We start from the raw sequence: 23,822 nt of genomic DNA, 5'->3' as shown, positions 1-23,822 counted from the left end.
TTTATTTTGCAGACTTGGCTCTGTATCCAAATAAATCTGAAATATTGTTTCCAAAAGTTCACTGTAATTTATTTTATCTAAAATAATGTAATACAAACATGTGTACAGTGTGATCCTTTGTCTCCTCTACATTTTTTACATATATGCAGAGTTTTATTATAAATTATGGAAAATTCATGATTATTCATGTACTAAGAGATGTTCAGCTTGACCTAAAAAACATATGCCATGACTTATTTAACTTATAGTGTCCCTATATTCTATTTATTTTTTCTTTAAAATATAAAAAAAATAACTACTGTATTAGTTTGATTCAGATTTATTATTATTTATTATTAATGTGCATCTTCTTCTAGACTGAGTGATTTTTCATTTATCTGCTTTCATTTCTTCCTTCCAAGTAACATACCGTATTTTTAAGATAATAAGACACACTTTCTTCCCTGCAATTTTTTTGGGGGAAATGGAGGTGCATCTAATAATCCAAATTGTAGCTGCGGTGGAGCTTTCTGGCTGTGGCAGGGTCCCATGGTCACCGCTGGAAGCTTCTGACAGCGGCAGAGGCAGGAGTCGGGTGATGGCTGCTACCCCCAGGCTCATTCAACGAGGAGTTCGACGGTGCGGGTGCTCCACCGACATTTTCTGACAGGACAGCCGGGAGCCCTACACTTTCCATACTCATCTATGCAGTGGACTCGGGGCAAATTGAGATCTTGGCACCCAAATCTCATCTCCAGACTCCTACTGCCACGAAACACCCCATCCTAGAATCCTGGAGCCCGCAGCATCTCCTGTCTGCACCAGCATTGATCCTGCCACCAGGGACCCTACTACACCACCACTGCCCCCCAGGTAAGCTACTGCAAAAGCGTATTATAGCATGCACCATTTCATTAAAAAAAAACAATTTTTTTCCTGTTTTCCACCCCAAAATTTTGGTTGCGTTTTATAAACTGATGTGTTATATAATCCACAAAATACGGTCAGTTTTTAATTTTTCTGTCAAAATACTGTAGATACATATGAGGCCTTGTTTTGTGAAATGAGCTGTAATTCCAAGTGCTGTGAAATGTGCAAAAAAAGAACCCCAAAAATACTACTCCTCAATTGATTGGTAAGAATGACTTGTGAACAAGACTATTCAATTCACTAGGATTAGGGCTTGTACACACGACCATAAAAATCGTATGGCTGCTATCTGAGGTTTTGATGGATAACACTCGTCCGCTTGTTTTTTTATGGGGTTGCATCTGACCGAGGAAAAAAAATCCAGTATGCAGGAGTTACATTCCAATTCATTGTTCTACAACCAAACTGATTAAAAGGCGAATACTCAACTGATTTAGTGGTGCTGAAATTAATATGAGACTTAAATTTGCTGATTGGCTCTAATTTACAAGATCACGAAGAGGTTATAATTACTTATGACTAGTGTTGAGCATTCCGATACCGCAAGTATCGGGTATCGGCCGATATTTGCTGTATCGGAATTCCGATACCGAGATCCGATATTTTTGTGGTATCGGGTATCGGTATCGAAACAACATTAATGTGTAAAATAAAGAATTAAAATAAAAAATATTGCTACACTCACCTCTCCGACGCAGCCTGGACCTCACCGAGGGAACCGGCAGCGTTGTTTGCTTAAAATTTGCGCGTTTCCTTCCTTACGTGAAGTCCCGGCTTGTGATTGGTCGCGTGCCGCCCATGTGGCCGCGACGCGACCAATCACAGCAAGCCGTGACGTAATTTCAGTTCCTTCAGGATTTTAAAATTACGTTCCGGCTTTGTGATTGGTCGCGTCGCGGTCACATGGGCGACGCGACCAATCACAAGCCGTGACGTCACGGGAGGCTGGACACGCGCGCATTTTAAAATGCGCGCGTGTCCTGCCTCCCGTGACGTCACGGCTTGTGATTGGTCGCGTCGCCCATGTGACCGCAACGCGACCAATCACAAAGCCGGAACGTAATTTTAAAATCCTGAAGGACCTGAAATTACGTCACGGCTTGCTGTGATTGGTCGTGTCGCGGCCACATGGGCGGCACGCGACCAATCACAAGCCGGGACTTCACGTAAGGAAGGAAACGCGCGAATTTTAAGCAAACAACGCTGCCGGTTCCCTCGGTGAGGTCCAGGCTGCGTCGGAGAGGTGAGTATAGCAATATTTTTTATTTTAATTCTTTCTTTTACACATTAATATGGATCCCAGGGCCTGAAGGAGAGTTTACTCTCCTTCAGACCCTGGGAACCATCAGGAATACCGTCCGATACTTGAGTCCCATTGACTTGTATTGGTATCGGGTATCGGTATCGGATTGGATCCGATACTTTGCCGGTATCGGCCGATACTTTCCGATACCGATACTTTCAAGTATCGGACGGTATCGCTCAACACTACTTATGACACTGTTCATGCAGGCTTATATAAAAATGGCGTCTTTATTAATTCATCATCATTATTGCATTGTTAGTAGCTTGTCTATTACATCATCTATTTAATCTACTGAGCCTTCAGCATTCTATCATCTTATATAGAATCAATCAAAAAATGTCAACTCAGCACCAATGACATACAGTAATCTCAAATACAGTTGCTTCACCTACTTTTATAAATGCTCTCTGTGTAAGGTACACAGTTTTAGGGTTTCTAAGCTTAGATTCATTTTCTTAGTATATTGACATTTTTCTATATATTTTTTCAGATATGCCTCACAGTTGCATTAACAAAGCGGATAGTTGTTATAATATATGTGGAGAAGTCATTTTTGTGTCACAAAGGCAAAACTTACAGTATACCATGATAAGGAAAGCGTACAACATGTATTTTGTCTCCAGATTAGGAGACCAGGACAAGATTTGGGCTCCACATATATGTTGCATTAGATGTGCATCACACTTTACCCAGTGAGTGCTTGGGAAGAGGCAATCTATGCCTTTTGCAGTCCCAATGATTTGGAGAAGGCTAACCAATCACACTACCAATTGTTATTTCTGTACAGTTCCCCCTATCAGGAAATGAGATTCAAGGAAGAAGTGGACTTTACAGTAGGGTTGAGCGAAACGGATCGTTCATTTTCATAAGTCGCCGACTTTTGGCAAAGTCGGCGTCTCATGAAACCGAGCCGATCCCTGTGTGGGGTCTGCCATGCGGTACGCGACTTTCGCGCCAAAGTCGCGTTTCAATGACGCTAAAAGCGCCATTTCTCAGCCAATGAAGGTGGACGCAGAGTGTGGGCAGCGTGATGACATAGATCTCAGTCCCCACCATCTTAGAGAAGGGCATTGCAGTGATTGGCTTGCTTTCTGCGGCATCACAGGGGCTATAAAGGGGCGTTCCCGCCAACCGCCATCTTACTGCTGCTGATCTGAGCATAGGGAGAGGTTGCTGCAGCTTCTTCGGAAGCAGGGATAGTGATAGGCAGGGTACATAAAGCTACAAACCGCTTGTGCTGTAGCGATTTCCACTGTCCAACACCACCTTTTGATTGCAGGGACAGTGGAAGCTACATTTTTTTTTTCTCAGCGCTGTAGCTCATTGGGCTGCACTAGAAGGCTCCCTGACCCTGATAGCTGCGTTGCTGTGCCTGTGTGTACGCCGCTGTGCAAACCAACTGCTTTTTTCAAAGCACAAATCCTGTTTTTCCTTCCTTTCTGCACAGCTATCTTGTGTGTTTGTCCACACTTTTGTGTGCAGCAGTCCTTTTTATAGCTGCCTGCCATACTTTTCTGAGATAACTGCAGGGAGATAAATATTGGCAAGTCTGCCTCCGTGCCATTGCTGTGTGTGGCATCTGTCTCTCATTGTGTGGCACCGAAAACACTGTGTAATACTTGGCCATTTTTATTTTTTTTTGGGTACATTCTCCCTTTTCCAAAAAAAAAATTAGTGGGGGATAAATATTGGCAAGTCTGCCTCCGTGCCATTGCTGTGTGTGGCATCTGTCTCTCATTGTGTGGCACCGAAAACACTGTAATACTTGGCCATTTTAATTTTTTTTTGCTACATTCTCCCTTTTCCAAAAAAAAAAAATTAGTGGGAGATAAATATTGGCAAGTCTGCCTCCGTGCCATTGCTGTGTGTGGCATCTGTCTCTCATTGTGTGGCACCGAAAACACTGTGTAATACTTGGCCCTTTTTTTTTTTTTTTTGCTAAATTCTCCCTTTTCCAAAAAAAAAAAATTAGTGGGAGATAAATATTGGCAAGTCTGCCTCCGTGCCATTGCTGTGTGTGGCATCTGTCTCTCATTGTGTGGCACCGAAAACACTGTGTAATACTTGGCCCTTTTTTTGGGGGGGGTACATTCTCCCTTTTCCCCAAAAAAAATTAGTGGGAGATAAATATTGGCAAGTCTGCCTCTGTGCCATTGCTGTGTGTGGCATCTGTCTCTCATTGTGTGTCACCGAAAACACTGTGTAATACTTGGCCATTTTTTTTTTTTTTTTTTGCTAAATTCTCCCTTTTCCCCCAAAAAAATTAGTGGGAGATAAATATTGGCAAGTCTGCCTCCGTGCCATTGCTGTGTGTGGTATCTGTCTGTCATTGTGTGGCACCGAAAACACTGTGTAATACTTGGCCATTTTTATTTTTTTTTGCTACATTCTCCCTTTTCCCCAAAAAAAATTAGTGGGAGATAAATATTGGCAAGTCTGCCTCCGTGCCATTGCTGTGTGTGGTATCTGTCTCTCATTGTGTGCCACCGAAAAGACTGTGTAATACTTGGCCATTTTTTTTTTTTTTTGGGTACATTCTCCCTTTTCCCAAAAAAAAATTAGTGGGAGATAAATACTGGCAAGTCTGCCTCTGTGCCATTGCTGTGTGTGGCATCTGTCTCTCATTGTGTGGCACCAAAAAAACACTGTGTAATACTTGGCCATTTTTTTTTGGGGGGGGGGTACATTCTCCCTTTTCCCAAAAAAAAATTAGTGGGAGATAAATATTGGCAAGTCTGCCTCCATGCCATTGCTGTGTGTGGCATCTGTCTGTCATTGTGTGGCACCGAAAACACTATGTAATACTTGGCCATTTTATTTTTGGGGGGGGGTACATTCTCCCTTTTCCCAAAAAAAAATTAGTGGGAGATAAATATTGGCAAGTCTGCCTCCGTGCCATTGCTGTGTGTGGCATCTGTCTCTCATTGTGTGGCACCGAAAACACTGTGTAATACTTGGCCATTTTTTTTTTTTAGGGTAAATTCTCCCAGAAAGAAAAAAAAAATAGTGGGAGATTAAGATTGGCATTTCTGCCTGAGTGCTGGTCCTGTGTGTGACATCTGTCTCAAATTATTGGGGCACAGAAAACCTAGTGTGTAACATTGGGCCTGATTTTCCTTTCAGTGTCAGGCACCTATAAAGGTATATATAAATCCTACAGAAGTTTGAGTTCACCTGATAAGTTGTTTTACAGTAACAAATAGCGTTACTTTGGTTACGTTTTGCAAACAATGAGGAAGTCTAGTGGAAGAGGTCGTGGCCGTGGGCGGTCATTGTCAGCTGGTAATGATGGTAGTGGTGGTGGAGCATCAGGTGGTCGTGGTAAAAGCAGTACAGCACCTAAGTCTCGAGTTGTTGAGCCAGGTTCGTTGTCTGGCTACACAAGGCCTCAAACGCTCTCTTTTCTGGGAGTAGGAAAACCACTTTTGAAGCCGGAGCAGGAGGAACAAGTATTGGCTTTCATTGCTGACTCTGCCTCTAACTCTTTCGCCTCCTCCTCGGAAAGTGCCAAATGTCAGAGCAGTGCATCGTCAGTGGATGCTCCCGGTCAGGAACAAGTCGCTTCCTTGTGTCCTTCACTAAAAACAACAGTGAAGGATGCGTCAGTCGACACAACAGGTTACTCCATGGAGCTCTTTACACATACCGTTCCTGGGTTACACAGTGAAACAGTTAACAGGCCATGCCCATTAGAAGTTGAATCGGACATGGAGTGCACAGATGCACAGCCACAGCCAGATTACTATGCTGTTCCTTTGACTCAGACCAGAACATCGCCCTCGCAGTGTACTGAGGCAGAATCAAAACCAGCGGAGACTATGGTGCTCCGTCACGAACACAATACCACCGGCTTACACGGTGACACAGACGAAGTTGCACACAACATAGAAGAGGAGGTCATAGATGACCCAGTTGTGGACCCCGATTGGCAGCCATTGGGGGAACAGGGTGCAGGCGGCAGTAGTTCTGAAGCGGAGGAGGAGGAGCCGCAGCAGGCATCAACATCACAACAGGTTCCATCTACCGGGCCCGTATCTGGCCAAAAACGCGTGGCAAAACCAAAACCAGTTGGAGGACAGCGTGGCCATCCGGTTAAAGAAGCTCAGTCTGCAATGCCTGAAAAGGTATCCGATAGTAGAAAGAGTGCAGTCTGGCATTTTTTTTAAACAACATCCAAATGATCAGCGCAAAGTCATCTGTCAAAAATGTTCAACTACCTTAAGCAGAGGTCAGAATCTTAAAAGTCTAAATACAAGTTGCATGCATAGACATTTATCCACCATGCATTTGCAAGCCTGGACTAACTACCAAACGTCCCTAAAGGTTGCAGCACCCTCGGCCAATGTAGCTAGTCAGCAACGCTACATCCCTTCCCTCCCTGTAAGCCGACCATTTCCCACACCACCTGCAGTATCTGTGCAGCTTTCGTCGCCAGGCCAAAGCAGTCAGGGAATCACCAGGTTAGTTGTAGGAAACACTGCATGTAGGGCACCGGCAAGAGTACCATCTCCAACCCTCTCTCACTCACCCATGTCCACCGGCACCACCGCTAGTTCCACGATCTCCAGTTCTCCAGTCCAGCTCACCCTACATGAGACTCTTGTTAGGAAAAGGAAGTACTCATCCTCGCATCCGCGTACACAGGGTTTGAATGCCCACATTGCTAGACTAATCTCATTAGAGATGATGCCCTACCGGTTAGTTGAAAGCAAAGCTTTCAAAGCGCTGATGGACTACGCTGTACCATGCTACGAGCTACCCAGTCGGCACTTCTTTTCTAGAAAAGCCATCCCAGCCCTCCAACAGCATGTTAAAGACCGCATCGTCCATGCACTCAGGCAGTCTGTGACTACAAAGGTGCACCTGACAACAGATGCATGGACCAGTAGGCATGGCCAGGAACATTACGTGTCCATCACGGCGCACTGGGTGAATGTGGTGGATGCAGGCTCCACAGGGGACAGCAATATTGGGACAGTTCTGCCTAGCCCACGGTCAAGGAAAGAGTTGGCTGTAGGCGTTCGCCCCCCCTCCTCCTCTTCCTCCTCCTCCTGCAGAAGCGAGAGCTCGTCCACAGACCGCAGTCACACATCCACTCCATCCGCAGCTGCCACTGTTGCACACCAGGTGTGCCATTATGGGACAGCTAGTGGCAAGCGTCAGCAGGCTGTATTGGCAATGAAGTGTTTGGGCGACAACAGACACACCGCGGAAGTTCTGTCCGAGTTCTTGCAGAAAGAAACTCAGTCATGGCTGGGCACTGTGCATCTTGAGGCAGGCAAGGTAGTGAGTGATAACGGAAGGAATTTCATGGCTGCCATAGCCCTTTCCCAACTGAAACACATTCCTTGCCTGGCTCACACCTTAAACCTGGTGGTGCAGTGCTTCCTGAAAAGTTATCCGGGGTTACCCGACCTGCTCCTCAAAGTGCGCAGACTTTGCTCGCATATCCGCCATTCGCCTGTACACTCCAGCCGTATGCAGAACTATCAGCGTTCTTTGAACCTTCCTCAGCATCGCCTAATCATCGACGTTGCAACAAGGTGGAACTCCACACTGCACATGCTTCAGAGAGTGTGCGAACAGAGGCGTGCTGTTATGTATTTGTGGGAGGATACACGGGCAGGCAGTTGGATGGCAGACATGGAGTTGTCAGGTGTGCAGTGGTCGAAGCTACAAGACCTGTGTCAAGTCCTTCAGTGTTTTGAGGAATGCACATGGCTGGTTAGTGCAGACAACGCAATTATAAGCATGAGCATCCCCCTAATGCGTCTGCTGATGCAAAGTTTGACGCACATAAAGGAGCAGGCGTCTGCAGCTGAGGAAGAGGAAAGCCTTGATGACAGTCAGCCATTGTCTGGTCAGGGCCGTGTAGAGGACGCGGTAGCGGGCAAAGAGGAGGAGGAGGATGAGGAGGATGATGGGGATGAGTACTTTTTTAATGAGGAAGCTTCTCCTGGGCCAACAGAAATTAGTGGCGTTGCAAGGCCGGGTTCTGTTTTTGTAAGGAAGACAAGTGACGTAGATTTGCCTTTTAACTGCCCCTCAAACCAGCACAACCGCAGATTTGCCAACTGGAACTTTGGCCCACATGGCGGATTATGCCTTACGTATCCTCAAAAACGACCCACACATTATTAAAATGATGAGCGATGACGATTACTGGTTGGCCTGCATCCTTGACCCTCGCTATAAAGGCAAATTGAAAAATATTATGCCACATGAGAACCTCGAACAAATATTAGCAACCAAACAAGCTACTCTTGTAGACCGTTTGATTCAGGCATTCCCAGCACACAGCGCCGGTGATGGTTCTCACACGAGCTGCAGGGGGCTACAGGGCAGAGGTGTTAGAGGTGCACAGATCAGAAGTGGCGTTGGACAGAGGGGTTTTCTGACCAGGTTGTGGAGTGATTTCGCAATGACCGCAGACAGGACAGGTACTGCAGCATCTATTCAAAGTGACAGGAGACAACATTTGTCCAGTATGGTTACTAACTATTTTTCAGCCCTTATTGATGTTCTCCCTCAACCGTCATTCCCATTTGATTACTGGGCATCCAAATTAGACACCTGGCCTGAATTGGCAGAATATGCGTTGCAGGAGCTTGCTTGCCCAGCAGCTAGTGTGCTATCAGAAAGAGTATTCAGTGCTGCTGGTTCAATATTAGCCGAAAAAAGGACTCGTCTGGCTACCCAAAATGTGGATGATCTCACCTTCATTAAAATGAACCACTCCTGGATTTCAAATTATTTTGCCCCACCTTTCCCGGCTGACACCTAGCTTTCCTATAAAAAGGTCTTGCTTGTGGACTGGTCTTACTGAGTGTTAAAATCTCTTAATTTGCAGCAGCTGTTTGACCAGCATACGACATGTTTACACATCCCCCAATGGGAAAACTCCCCCCACGGGGCCGTTGTCTCACTCTCGACACTTGGCGCAAGCACCCGTTAGTTACAGTGCTGTTTGTCAGAAGAGGTGGGTGTGCTCGCTTTTGGTCGACGGCACTGCCACTGGGTCCCTCATAGTACAATGTAGTGTCTCTGGCGGTGGTGGTGCGCACCCAACGTCAGACACACCGTTGTAACATGAGGGGCCCTGGGGCGGTACTGCCGGCCACAAGAGAGTCCCCCCCCCAGCTGAAACTGTGCTCTACCACATGCCAAATTATCTCGCACAGCTCCACCAATGTTTAGTCTATGCGCTGACATCATTCAATGCCTGGCACTGACAATCAATACCAATTTGTTGACATCTATGATGATAGTTACAGTAGTCTGGGTCAGTGTCCTATATTGACACCAGTAAATACTAATTTACTGCCAAATTACTTTGTCATAAACTCTGCAGATGAGCCCACCCCTGTACCTGAGCATGCCACCCTTTTTTTTATTTATAGTTGTTTTGCGAGACATTAACATCTATTTATTTTTTGGGAGTACTAACTGTGTCAGACACTTCTTGCAATACTCCTCCACTGACCACAATGCTGCCTGCCTGTGTATCCATGTAACCGATTTAAAACTGCCATGCCTGCCTATTGTTTGTTATTTTAGGCCTTTGACAGCCTGTCTGCGGCCCCTACTTGCAATACTCCTCCACTGACCACAATGCTGCCTGGAGTGCCTGCCTGTGTATCCATGTAACCGATTTAAAACTGCCATGCCTGCCTATTGTTTGTTATTTTAGGCCTTTGATAGCCTGTCTGCGGCCCCTACTTGCAATACTCCTCCACTGACCACAATGCTGCCTGCCTGTGTATCCATGTAACCGATTTAAAACTGCCATGCCTGCCTATTGTTTGTTATTTTAGGCCTTTAATAGCCTGTCTGCGGCCCCTACTTGCAATACTCCTCCACTGACCACAATGCTGCCTGCCTGTGTATCCATGTAACCGATTTAAAACTGCCATGCCTGCCTATTGTTTGTTATTTTAGGCCTTTGTTAGCCTGTCTGCGGCCCCTACTTGCAATACTCCTCCACTGACCACACCAATGCTGCCCGTGTACCCCTGGAACCTATTTTAAAGTTCATAGAGCCTAGTTATATATTTTATTTACTATTAATAAGGCCATGATGGACTACGCTGTACCACGCTACAAGCTAACCAGTCGACACTTCTTTTGCGAGAAAAGCCATCCCAACCCTCCACCAGCATGTAAAAGACCGCATTGTCCATGGACTCTGGCAATCTGTGAGTACAAAGGTGCACCTGACAACAGACGCATGGACCTGTAGGCATGGCCACGGAAGATTACGTGTCCATTAAGGCGCAAATGGTTAATGTGGTGGATGCATGGTCCACAGGGGACAGCCTACTAAGTCTGTCTGCAGTCCCTAATTCAAATTGTCCTCCACTGTCTAAATCGGAGCTTCCACCTTCTGGCTTTCGGCCTATAGTATCAGAAATTAAACTGCATTTGGCCTTCAACTTTGGTTACGGCCTACTAACGGTGTCTGCCCCTCCCTGGTGTTTGTCCTCAACTGAATAAAGCTGAGCTTCAACCTTCTGGCTCTCATTAAGTGCTGTGTTTTTAAAAATTGGTGGTTAGGGCCTACTAACGGTGTCTGCCCCTCCCTGGTGTTTGCCCTCAACTGAATAAAGCTGAGCTTCCACCTTCTGGCTTTCGGCCTATAGTATCAGATATTAAACTGCATTTGGCCTTCAACTTTGGTTACGGCCTACTAACGGTGTCTGCCCCTGCCTGGTTTTTTGTCCTCAACTGAATAAAGCTGAGCATCAACCTTCTGGCTCTCATTAAGTGCTGTGTTTTTAAAAATTGGTGGTTAGGGCCTACTAACGGTGTCTGCCCCTCCCTGGTGTTTGCCCTCAACTGAATAAAGCTGAGCTTCCACCTTCTGGCTTTCGGCCTATAGTATCAGATATTAAACTGCATTTGGCCTTCAACTTTGGTTACGGCCTACTAACGGTGTCTGCCCCTGCCTGGTGTTTGTCCTCAACTGAATAAAGCTGAGCTTCAACCTTCTGGCTCTCATTAAGTGCTGTGTTTTTAAAAATTGGTGGTTAGGGCCTACTAACGGTGTCTGCCCCTCCCTGGTGTTTGCCCTCAACTGAATAAAGCTGAGCTTCCACCTTCTGGCTTTCGGCCTATAGTATCAGATATTAAACTGCATTTGGCCTTCAACTTTGGTTACGGCCTACTAACGGTGTCTGCCCCTGCCTGGTGTTTGTCCTCAACTGAATAAAGCTGAGCTTCAACCTTCTGGCTCTCATTAAGTGCTGTGTTTTTAAAAATTGGTGGTTAAGGCCTACTAACAGTGTCTGCCCCTCCCTGGTGTTTGCCCTCAACTGAATAAAGCTGAGCTTCCACCTTCTGGCTTTCGGCCTATAGTATCAGATATTAAACCGCATTTGGCCTTCAACTTTGGTTACGGCCTACTAACGGTGTCTGCCCCTCCCTGGTGTTTGTCCTCAACTGAATAAAGCTGAGCTTCAACCTTCTGGCTCTCATTAAGTGCTGTGTTTTTAAAAATTGGTGGTTAGGGCCTACTAACGGTGTCTGCCCCTCCCTGGTGTTTGCCCTCAACTGAATAAAGCTGAGCTTCAACCTTCTGGCTCTCATTAAGTGCTGTGTTTTTAAAAACTAGTGGTTAGGGCCTACTAACGGTGTCTGCCCCTCCCTGGTGTTTGCCCTCAACTGAATAAAGCTGAGCTTCCACCTTCTGGCTTTCGGCCTATAACTATAGTATCAGAAATTAAACTGCATTTGGCCTTCAACTTTGGTTACGGCCTACTAACGGTGTCTGCCCCTGCCTGGTGTTTGTCCTCAACTGAATAAAGCTGAGCTTCAACCTTCTGGCTCTCATTAAGTGCTGTGTTTTTAAAAATTGGTGGTTAGGGCCTACTAACGGTGTCTGCCCCTCCCTGGTGTTTGCCCTCAACTGAATAAAGCTGAGCTTCGACCTTCTGGCTTTCGGCCTATAGTATCAGATATTAAACTGCATTTGGCCTTCAACTTTGGTTACGGTCTACTAACGGTGTCTGCCCCTGCCTGGTGTTTGTCCTCAACTGAATAAAGCTGAGCTTCCACCTTCTGGCTTTCGGCCTATAGTATCAGATATTAAACTGCATTTGGCCTTCAACTTTGGTTACGGCCTACTAACGGTGTCTGCCCCTGCCTGGTGTTTGTCCTCAACTGAATAAAGCTGAGCTTCAACCTTCTGGCTCTCATTAAGTGCTGTGTTTTTAAAAATTGGTGGTTAGGGCCTACTAACAGTGTCTGCCCCTCCCTGGTGTTTGCCCTCAACTGAATAAAGCTGAGCTTCAGTCTTAGGCTTTTGGCCTAAAGTATCAGATATTAAACTGCATTTGGCCTATTAGTGTGTTTGGGCCCTTAAAACAGTGTCTGCTGCTCCTGGGCTTGCTACTCCACTGAACAAAGCAATGCCGCCTGTTTAGTCCTGTTACCAATTTTGAACTGCATTTAGCCTACTTTATTCTTTGGCCCTATATCTGTTTCCTCCTCATCCTGCCCATTGCCCAGCCACTGCTAGATGAGTCTGCTGGTACATTGACCTTGACCACTACATTCCCCTTGCACTCTACACAGCCAGAATCTGACCCTGCTGAAAGTAAGGTTCCCCTTCCCGCATGTTATACCACCTTACACAGGGACAAAGAGGAAGGTGCAGATGAAAGTGCAGGTTCCTTCATCAGGTGGGGGGGGGGCATACTCGTTGGCGACGTCACTGGCAAAGGGCCCCTCAGAGTACGCAAAAGTGTCGCTGCTGGTGGGAGGCGCCCCCGCCGTGAAAACACACCGCTGTACTTTGAGGGGCCCTGTGCCAGTGCCAATGCGAACAAGTGTGCCCCCCTGCTTGCTCAGGATCACAGCACTTGCAACGTTAAAATACTTACCTCTCCCTGCTCCACCGCCGTGACGTAGTCCACGATTCCTGGGCCCACTAAAACCTTGAACCAGCCCTACCCCCCACAACTTTTGCCAAATGACCCCCAAGTTCCATTGAACAACTATTATTATAAAGTTAATTAAGATTGACAAGCTTCAGAAACAAGAATGGATGTTTTTGGCATTAAAATGGGCACTGTAGGTGTTTTCCTGGCCTCCACTCACTGCCGACTATGCTTCCCCATTGACTTGCATTGGGTTTCGTGTTTCGGTCGATCCCCGACTTTTAGCGATAATCGGCCGACTGCACTCGACTCGACTCTGGACAAAGTCGGGTTTCACAAAACCCGACTCGATCTTTAAAAAATGAAAGTCGCTCAACCCTACTTTACAGTATTCAAACGTTCCATCTGTAATACGCCCAATCACTTAAAGTTCCAAACGTACCAGAAACAATTTCAGTCTAGTCAAGTGAGGAAGAAGAGGATGCTTGGTGTCATGAAGTATCTTTCTCCCACAACCCAGACTTTTTGTCAACAACCTCAACTGGACCACACCTTATAACACAAAGTAAAGTGAATGATCTTGTTAGAGATTTGGATCTGCTCAAGACTAAGGATGAGCTCTCTGGTTCCAGGCTACAGCAGTGGAATCTCATAGAGAATGACGTTGAAATTTCTTTTTTCCATAACCATGATAAAGATCTTTTCCAATACTTCTTCATGGATCACGATCTTGTGGCATGCAACAACATCAACAGTTTAATGGAAGCTATGAAGATAAGTCATAATCCAGAGGAATGGAGACCGAGTCTTCATAGATTCGTCCAAAACAAGCCTTAAAGCCGTCTTGCTGCATAATGGCAATGTGCTACCTTTAATTCCAGTTGGTTATGCAATCCACATGAAAGAAACATATGACAACATGAAACAGCTGTTGAGATGCCTGAACTATGACCAACATTTGTGACCCCTATGTGGTGACTTAAAGGTGGTTGTCCTCTTATTTGGTCTCCAGGGTGGATACACAAAGTACTGCTGCATTCTGGGTGAGTGGGATAGTCCTGCAAGAGAATATCAGTACAATAAGAGACTGACCACTCCAACATTAACTTCAGCGAGGGAGTAAAAATGTTCTGCATCCAGCACTTGTCGACCCACAATGAGATTTTGTTACCACCACTGTGTTTCAAGTTGGGTCTAATGAAGAACTTTGTAGAGGCAATGATGGAAAAAAATGCAAATGCATTCAAGTATCTCATTGATAAATTTCTCAGATTGAGAGAAGCAAAGACAAAACGATTTTTTTTCAAAATTATATCAAGCAACTGATACTACTCTGGAATCAGTATCTCGGTTTCTACGTTATGCTGCTCCCAGATGGGATTCCAAAAGCCTGGTGACTAGTGTTGAGCATTCCAATACCGCAAGTATCGGGTATCGGACAATATTTGCGGTATCGGAGATCCGATACCGAGTTCCGGTATTTTTGTGATATCGGAAATTGGAATCGGAAGTTCCCAGTGTATGGTTCCCAGGGTCTGGAGGAGAGGAGACTCTCCTTCAGGCCCTGGCATCCATATTCATGTAAAAAATAAAGAATTAAAATAAAAAATATGGATATACTCACCTCTCCGGCGGCCCCTGGACCTTACCGCTGTAACCGGCAGCCTCTGTTCCTAAGAATGAGGAGTTTAGGACCTGCGATGACGTTGTGGCTTGTGATTGGTCGCGTGAGCGGTCACATGAGCGGTCACGCAACCAATCACAAGCCACGACGTCATCGAAGGTCCTAAACTCCTCATTCTTAGGAACGGAGGCTGCCGGTTAACAACGCTAGGTCCAGGGGCCGCTGGAGGGGTGAGTATATCCATATTTTTTATTTTAATTCTTTATTTTTACATGAATATGGATCCCAGGACCCTGGGAACCATCCAGGATACCTTCCGATACTTGTGTCCCATTGACTTGTATTGGTATCTGGTATCGGTATTGGCGATATCCGATATTTTTCGGGTATCGGCCGATACTATCCGATACCGATACTTTCAAGTATCGGAAGGTATCGCTCAACACTACTGGTGACAAATTCCCATTAAGACTGGTGTACAAAACAGCCAACTTACGGTACATATGATCAGGTGATCTTCCCTTTGCTATATTATCTCTGGCAAACAAATTATATAATTTCATTTTTCTACATAAATTTGATACAAATATACTTCTTGACACTATCACTGTATAGTTTTTATTACAATTATTATGATATATATTTTTTGCACCTATAAACAAATGCTTTGTGACTTTGTTTTGATAGGCAATTTAGTTGTTGCCATTTAATATAATTTATTTCCCTGGGTGTTACGTAGGGTACATTTACTAAATGATACACAGCTATGCACACAATGGTAATTACGCCCTTTAATTGTATATAATGTGTACAGTGCAACAAGAAAAACAATGTGATGTCACCGGCTGTAATCGTATTAGTACCCTATTAGTTTACAATTAACCGACCTTTCAATTTCCTACTTAATAACACACATTCTGTTATTACATCAGCTTCCTATCTAAACAGCTATGTTAACGATGGCTGGGGAATTCAGACATAATGCATCCTGATTTTCTGATATAAGGAAAACCCAAGACACAATCTGAAATCCTTCTCCCACATGTTTTGACTAATGTATATTCTTTGTATAATGAACTGCATTAGAAACTAAGAACATAACATCATTACATCTATTTTAGCATCCAGAATAATCTACCATGTGGATATATATTTATTAGGAATTTTTTCCACGTTGCTGCTTTGCTGTTGATGCAATATTCTATATCTCTATTCACACTGGGAATTGATTTTGTTTTTGAGATGTGGCAACGTTGATGAATTTGTATTCATTTTTTTCACTAATCAAATAGTTGAAAAAATTGTTCAAAACTAGTTTAATTAATCCAGATTTAAACTAACCCAAAATATAAGCAGTCATTCTCTGTAAATATTTGTGAAAGTGCAGGTCATTCTAAGGAGCTCACGGATACCAGCAAGGTCATGTAATAGGATGACATCAAAGTCAGTTTCTGAAATTTCTTTCCTTCTGAATATTCCACAATCAACTGAGTGGTATTAATAAAAAGCAACTCAGCCTCAAAGTGAATCTCAAGCAAAGTTACAGAGCCACCAAGTACAGAGGCACATAGGATCCAATTCATCAAGACCGGCTATTACCACAGTCGGAGTACGAAGCTCTTGAGTCAGACAAGGTACGCAAGGCAGGCAATTTTGCTATGCGCCATGCCAGAACTATTAGTTCAGAGACTGGAATAAGAATAAGTTAAGCCAATGTTTGTCATGAATTTTTGGAGAAAAGGTTGCCACTTCCAGTTACGCCCAAGCAACCCACACTTTGCAAAAAAATGGGCAAAAATGGTGTAAAAGCACCAGAGGTTGCAACATTTTTCCACAAGCCCATGTTGACCAAACATTTTGCAACTATTTAAACGTTTTTATCCCAAGTTTTCTGGCAAAAAACCTGTAAAGGGAGTGGTGGCACCACTGTGCCGTTGTCCGAGGAAAGCCTACAGGGGTGTAAATAGGTAAACACCTGAGTTTTCACTAGAGCCCCTGATTGTGGGGCTAGACTTGGATCCAGATGGACCCCAGGTGCTACACCAGTACAGACCACAGACGCACGGCAGCTGACCTCCAAGGGGCAAGGAGCTAGAATGGCCCAGAAGCAGAAAACAACTGGTACAGACAGGCACGGCAGGAACATAAAATCATATAATTCTAGAATGTGAGTTGGAAGGGACCTCAAGGGTCATCATATCCAACCCCCTGCTCAATTACAGTGCAGGATTCACTAAACCCTCTCAGACAGATGTCTATCCAGCCTCTGTTTGAAGACTTCCATTGAAGAAGAACTCACCACCTCTTGTTGAAGCCTGTTCCACTCATTGATCACCCTCACTGTCAAAAAGTGTTTTCTAATATCTAAACTGTATCTTCTCAGTTCAGTTTCATTTCATTGCTTCTCGTGTTTCCATGTGCAAATGAGAATAAGGATGATCCCTCTACACTGCAACAGCCCTTTAGATATTTGTAGACAGCTATTAAGTCTCCTCTCAACCTTCTTTGTTACCAGCTAAATATTCCCAGAACTTTTAACTGTACACAAGAACTGCAGGTGCTATCAGGAACAGCTAGCATACAGGCTGGCACTGGCAGGTGCAGGCTGGTGTGGTTGTTATACAGGCAGGCACTGGCAGGTGCAGGCTGGTATACAGGCAGGCACTGGCAGGTTCAGGCTGGTATGGCTGGTATACAGGTGAGCACAGCAAATACAGGCTGGTATGACTGGTATACAGGTGAGCACGGCAAGTGAATGCTGATATGGCTGGTATTTATTGCATAGTACCAATGAAAACGTCATCTTGTCCCACAAAAAACATGTCGCCATACAGAGAAACAAAATAGTTATAGATTTCAGAATAAAGCGATGTATAAACAATATTTTTTCTATAAAATAGTTTTTATTGTATAGAAGCGACAAAACATAAAAAACTATATAAATGTGGTATCACTGTAATCGTACTGCCCTTAGAATAAAGCTGCCTTATCACTTTTACCACATGGTGAACAACGTAAAAAAAAAAAAATCTCTGAGTGTTTTTTTTTTCACTCTGATACCCAAAAATTAGAATAGAAAACGATAAAAAAATGTTATGTGCCCAAAAATGGTAGCAGTACAAACATCAACTCGTGACGCAGAAAACAAGCTGTCACATGACTCTCCACATTTTTCAATACAAAAACTTGTTTTTGCAAAAACAGTGTTTTTTAGTTTGTGACACTAAGAGCATTATTTTTTCAACTGGCTAACACAGTACCAAACCCCTTTTTTTCTTTTCACTTAGTGTGTGACAGCATCCACACATAAAAACCAATAGAAATCTGTTATCGCTGTAATTAGGAGGCATACATAAAAGTGCAGCGGGCCAACACTTCAGTGGAAATGCATCAAGACAAGGAAATGATGTTCAGTACTGTGTGTGACCTCCAATGTCCTGTATGACCTCCCTATAATGCTTGGATATGGTCTTGTTGAGGCGGCAGATGTTCTCTTGAGGGATCTCCTCCCAGACCTGGATTAAAGCATCATTCAACTCCTGGACAGTCTGTGGTGCAACGTGGCATTGGTGGATGGAACAAGATTATTATTATTATTATTATTATTTATTTATATAGCACCATTAATTCCATGGTGCTGTACATGAGAAAGGGGTTACATACAGGGTTATAGATATCATTTACAGTAAACAGGTTTACAGTGACACACTGGTACAGAGGGGAGAGGACCCTGTCCTTGCGGACTTACAGTCTATGGGATAGTGGGGAAGAGACAGAAGGTAGGGGTGAGGTGGCGGTGGCTCTGGTGGTGGTGAGGCGGCGGCTCGGTTATTGTAGGCTGTAGGCTTTCAAGAGAAAGGTACATGCAAATAAGGTAGGAACACCACAAGTATATAAGCAAAAAATGTACAAAAGTTTATTTCCACACAAGAATATTACACACAATTTTTAAAAACATCTAAAAAATACAGTCCACTTGGTGGAGTGCATATCCACTCCAATCTATCATGGTACAATATTTTTTGAAGGTATATAAATGTACATATGGAATACCTGGCTTGTAAACATATGGTGCACCATAAATAAATTGTATCACAATATTGCTGCATAAATCACATAAATAGTATGTAGGTTCTAATATGTGGACCCATTAGGTGGCGATCCTGTGACCAATATACACTGCACGCTCTATTATGGTACACTCCAGTACGTAGTAAAAGGCAATAGGTCTATATAGGGCTCCTACTTTAGGTGCTGTTGGTCCAAAAGATGGAAGTACATACTGGAGATTAAATGCCAGACCTCTTTAAATAGCATCTACAAACATGCTCATATACAAATAGGTGCCCTGTGTCTCCCTCTTATCTGTATCAAAGTATAGTTTGCCTGATAGAATGAGGAAAACAGGCACCTCCCCACACATTTACTGACCCACTGCCAAATCGGTCATGCTGGAAGATGGTGCAGGCAGCAGAATGTTCTCCACGGCATCTCCAGACTCTGTCATGTCTGTCACATGTGCTCAGTATGAAATTACTCTCATCCATGTAGCGCACAGGACGCCAATGTTGAATTTGTGAATCTTGGTGTTCTCTGACAAATGCCAATTGCCCTGCTGTACGCCCACACCCACTTGTGGAACGTCAAACCCTCATGGAGTCTGTTTTAGACAATTTGAGAAGACACAAGGATGTTAGTGGCCTGCTGAAGGTCATTTTACAGAGCTCTGGCACTGCTCCTCCTGTTCCTCCTTGCACAAAGGAGGTAGAGGTTCTACTGCTGGATCATTGCCTTCCTATGACCCCTTCCATGTCTTCTGGAGTACTGGCCTATCTCCTGATATCTATTCCATGCCCTGGACACTGTGCTGACAGACACAGCCACCCTTATTGCCACTGTTCACACTGATGTGCCATCTTGGATGAGTCGCACTACCTGAGCAACTTCTGTTGGTTGCAGACACTGTGTCATGCTTCTCCAGATATGTTTCTGATTACAAGACAGGATGATTTTTTTTCTTTTCATTGACATATGAAATGAGTATATAGGTGCACTCAGCATATTTAAATTGGGTGCACTTTGTTATATTGGCTTAATTATATTTTAATGATAGAGATATTTTCTCTATACCCTGAGTATCTGCATGCTGGGTCCTTTACTAATGGCAGATGTTGGTATACCTGGTATTGTCATTTCTATACTTGATTAATGAACCTATATATTCCTGACTACTGCCTAATATTTGTAATCCAATATACTGTTTTCTAAGTATTTTTAATGTCATATATTGATAATTCAAACGGAGGCCTTTTTGTGTATATATACACTTTTTTTGTTTTTTCTTGTTTGTGCTGTCACCTTTTTTTGTATAGGGGTTTAATAGTGCATTCATGGATATCGACGTGGAGTGGAGGCGCCATGTCATGACTATTAGCATGTCAACCTCCGCTCTCAGTTAGTGTGACTGACAGGAATCTCTATAGAATTGATAGTTCCCACTGTTGTGTTTATACATTTATGTTTTTATTGATATGCAACCCTGTATGGCCCTAACTGATTGTACGTCTATTCCTAGATATAGTTTTTTGAGTGTTGTAGTTTTAAATATAAGAGTAAAAGTAATTTTTAGGGGAAAATTTTCTCTTTGGTTTCTTTGAGTATAGAGTATATAGGAGAGAGGAGTGGGCAATACTGCACAGCTGATATCATACAAGCAGGAAGGCTTCAGAGACTAAGCTGAACAGTTTAACCCCTGCACTATTAATAGAAACCTGCACCATTTAATATGAAGGAGAAGTGCTTCTAATCATTGCACGTGTACGTGAAATCAGACACTGATGTCTTTTGGCCTCTCTCTGTCGCGGTCAACCCATGATGCTATTCCAGACAATTTTGCAATCCAAAAATCAAGTAACGTTCCCGCTCCATATCCCTGTATTAAGGAGAAATTGCACAATGAATTATGTGATCTATTTTCTCCTGTCACCTTTGTGAAAATGAAAAATTTGAGATTAAAACAACATTTCGGGGGACAACATGTCATTTTTAATTTTCATTGTTCAATGTTTTAAAATTTAGTGAAGCACCTGTAGATTTAAGATACTCACCACAGCTCTTCATAAGCTCTGTGAAGGGTGTAGTTTCCAAACTGGGGTCTCTTGTGGGGAGCTTCCACTGTTTAGAAACATCACAGGCTCTGCATGCGTGACACTGCGTCCGCTATGTATTCCAGAAAATTTTGCATTCCAAAAGTCAAATGGCGCTCCTTCCCTTCCAAGCTCTGCCGTGTCCCCAAACAGTAGTTTTCTGCCACATATGGGATATTTATGTACTTAGGAGAAATTGAAAAATAAATTCTATGGTCCATTTTCTCCTGTTACTCTTGTAAAGAGGAAATATTTGGGGCTAAAACAACGTTTCTGCTAGGGGAAAAAATGTCATTTGTAATTTTCATGGTCCAATGTTTTAAAGTTCCGTGAAGCACCTGTGAGTTCAAGATGCTCACCACACCTCTAGATAAATTCCTTGAGGAGTTTAGCTTCCAAAATGGGGTCACTTGTGGGGGTTTACACTGTTTAGGCACATAATGTGCTCTGCAAACACAACATGGCTTTTGATATCTATTCCAGACAATTTTGCACTTCAAAAGTCAAATGGTGCTCCTTCCATTCTGAGCCCTGTAGTCTGTCCAAACAGTTGTTTTCCAACATATATGGGGTATTATTATAGTCAGGAGAAATTTTAAAACAATTTTATTTTCCATTTTCTCCTGTTACCCTTGTGAAAATGAAAATTTGTGGGCTACAACAACATTTCTGGGGAAAAAACATCATTTTTAATTTTCTCTGTAGAATGTCTTAAAATTCTGTGAAGCACCTGGGGGTTTACAGTGCTCACTACACCTTTAGAATAGTTTATTGAGGGGTGTGGTATCCAAAATGGTGTCACACATGGGAGGTTTCCACTGTTTATAAACATCAATAGCTCTGCAAACTCAACAATGTGTCCTCTATCAATTCCAGACAATTTTGCACTCCAAAAGTCAAATGGTGCTTCTTCCGTTACAAGCCCTGTCGTATGCCCAATCAGTTGTTTTCCTCCACATACAGGTCTTCTGTGTACTTAGGTATAATTGCACAACAAATTACATGGTCCATTTTCTCCTATTACTCCTGTGAAAAGGAAAAAATTGAAGCAAAAGGAACATTTTTATGGGAAAAATGTATTTTTCATGTTTACTGCTCAACGTTTTAAGATTCAACATGGTCACCACACCTCTAGATAAATTACTTGAGGGGTGTAGTTTCCGAAATGGGGTCACTTGTGTGGGATTTTTACTGCTTAGGCACATCAGGGGCTCTGCAAACGCAACATGGTGTCCTGTTTCGATTCTAGCTAATTTTCCTCTCCAGAAGTCAAATGGCACTCCTGATCCCCCATGCACTGAAACTGTAGTTTTCTACCACATATTGGATATCAGTGTACTCAGGAGAATTTGGACAACAAACTGCATGGTCCTTTTTCTACTATTATGATTGTGGAAGTCAAAAATTTGGTGCTAAAGCAACATTTTTGTGGGGAAAAAATAAAATGTTAATTTTTTTATTCCACATTTTGTTAATTCCTGTGATGCATCTAAAAGGTTAATATACTTCTTTTTCTGTGTCATATAGCCCCTCACAGTCACTTCAAATGTGATGTGGTCCCCCAAAAAATTGGCTTTGTAAATTTTGTTGGAAAAATGAGAAATTGCAGATAAATAGTGATGAGCGAATATAATCATTACTCAAGATTTCCAGAGCACGCTCAAGTGTCCTCCGAGTATTTGTAAGTGCTCGGAGATTTAGTTTTCCTTGCCGCAGCTGAATGATTTACATCTGTTAGCCAGCATAAGTACATGTGGGGATTCCCTAGCAACCAGACAACCCCCACATGTAGTTATGCTGGCTAGTAGCTGTAAATCATTCAGCTGAGGCGACGAAAACTAAATCTCCGAGCACTAAAAAATACTCGGAGGACCCCCGAGCATTCTCTGGAAATCTCGAGTAACAAGTATATTCACTCATCACTACAGCTAAACCTTTAACCATTCTAATTCCTAACAAAAAAAATGTTTTAGAAATGATGGTAATGTAAAGTAAGCATGTGAAAATTTTATTTCTTAACTACTTTGTGTGGTATACCTCTATAGTTTAATGGCATAAATATTCTAAATTTGAAAATTGTGAAATTTCTATTTTTTTGTCAAGTTATCAATATTTTCATAGATAGATGCAAGTCATATTGACCAAAATTTACCACTATAATGAAGTACAATGTATTACAAAAAAAACAAACTGAGAATCACTGGGATATGTTGAAGCATTCCAGAGTTATTACCTCATAAATTGACACTAGTTAGATTTAAAAAATGAGGCTCGGTCATTAACGTACAAAGTGGCTCGGTCCTGAAGGAGTTAAAGGTAGCACCTATATAGATAACACAGGATCCACCATAAACGATATGTGATGGTCACAGATCACATCTTCCCTCTCCCTGTACAGTGCCCTGTGCACAAATCACAGAACATTCCCATAGAAGTCATTGAGCAAGGTTTTTCAAAGCTATCTGAGGGTATGTGAACATGTTAAGTATTTGCGACATAAATTTCTAATTTCTGCACCATTTCTGCATCTCCTGACATGAAAAACGCTGTGTAAAATAGATGCGTTGTTGATGTATTTTTTTTTTTGGTGTAGATTTTTCCCCACTCATTAGTATTGGTGAAATCTGCAACAAAAATGCTTAAAATAATTTGACACGGTACAGATTTAAATTTGCTGTAAATCTGTAAGGAAAAAATAAGTAACGTGTGCATGAGACTTCAGAATTCTTGACTTTGCTGGCACTGTGAAACCCTTCAGGTTTTATGACGAAAATGCGCAGAAAAAAAGTGACAAAACCGCAACATGTGCACAGGTCCTAAAGAATATTTATTCTTGTTGCCCATAGTAACCAATCAGAGCTCAGTTTTTATTTTTGTAAGCCACCCTGATTAAATTATAGAAGCTGGACACTGATTGATTGTGATGGACAACAAAGGCAGCTTATCTTTTTTGACAGTTT

This window comes from Ranitomeya variabilis, chromosome 2 (assembly GCF_051348905.1).
Source record: "Ranitomeya variabilis isolate aRanVar5 chromosome 2, aRanVar5.hap1, whole genome shotgun sequence".
NCBI lineage: Eukaryota > Metazoa > Chordata > Amphibia > Anura > Dendrobatidae > Ranitomeya > Ranitomeya variabilis.
Note: the sequence above shows the minus strand (reverse complement) of the source record.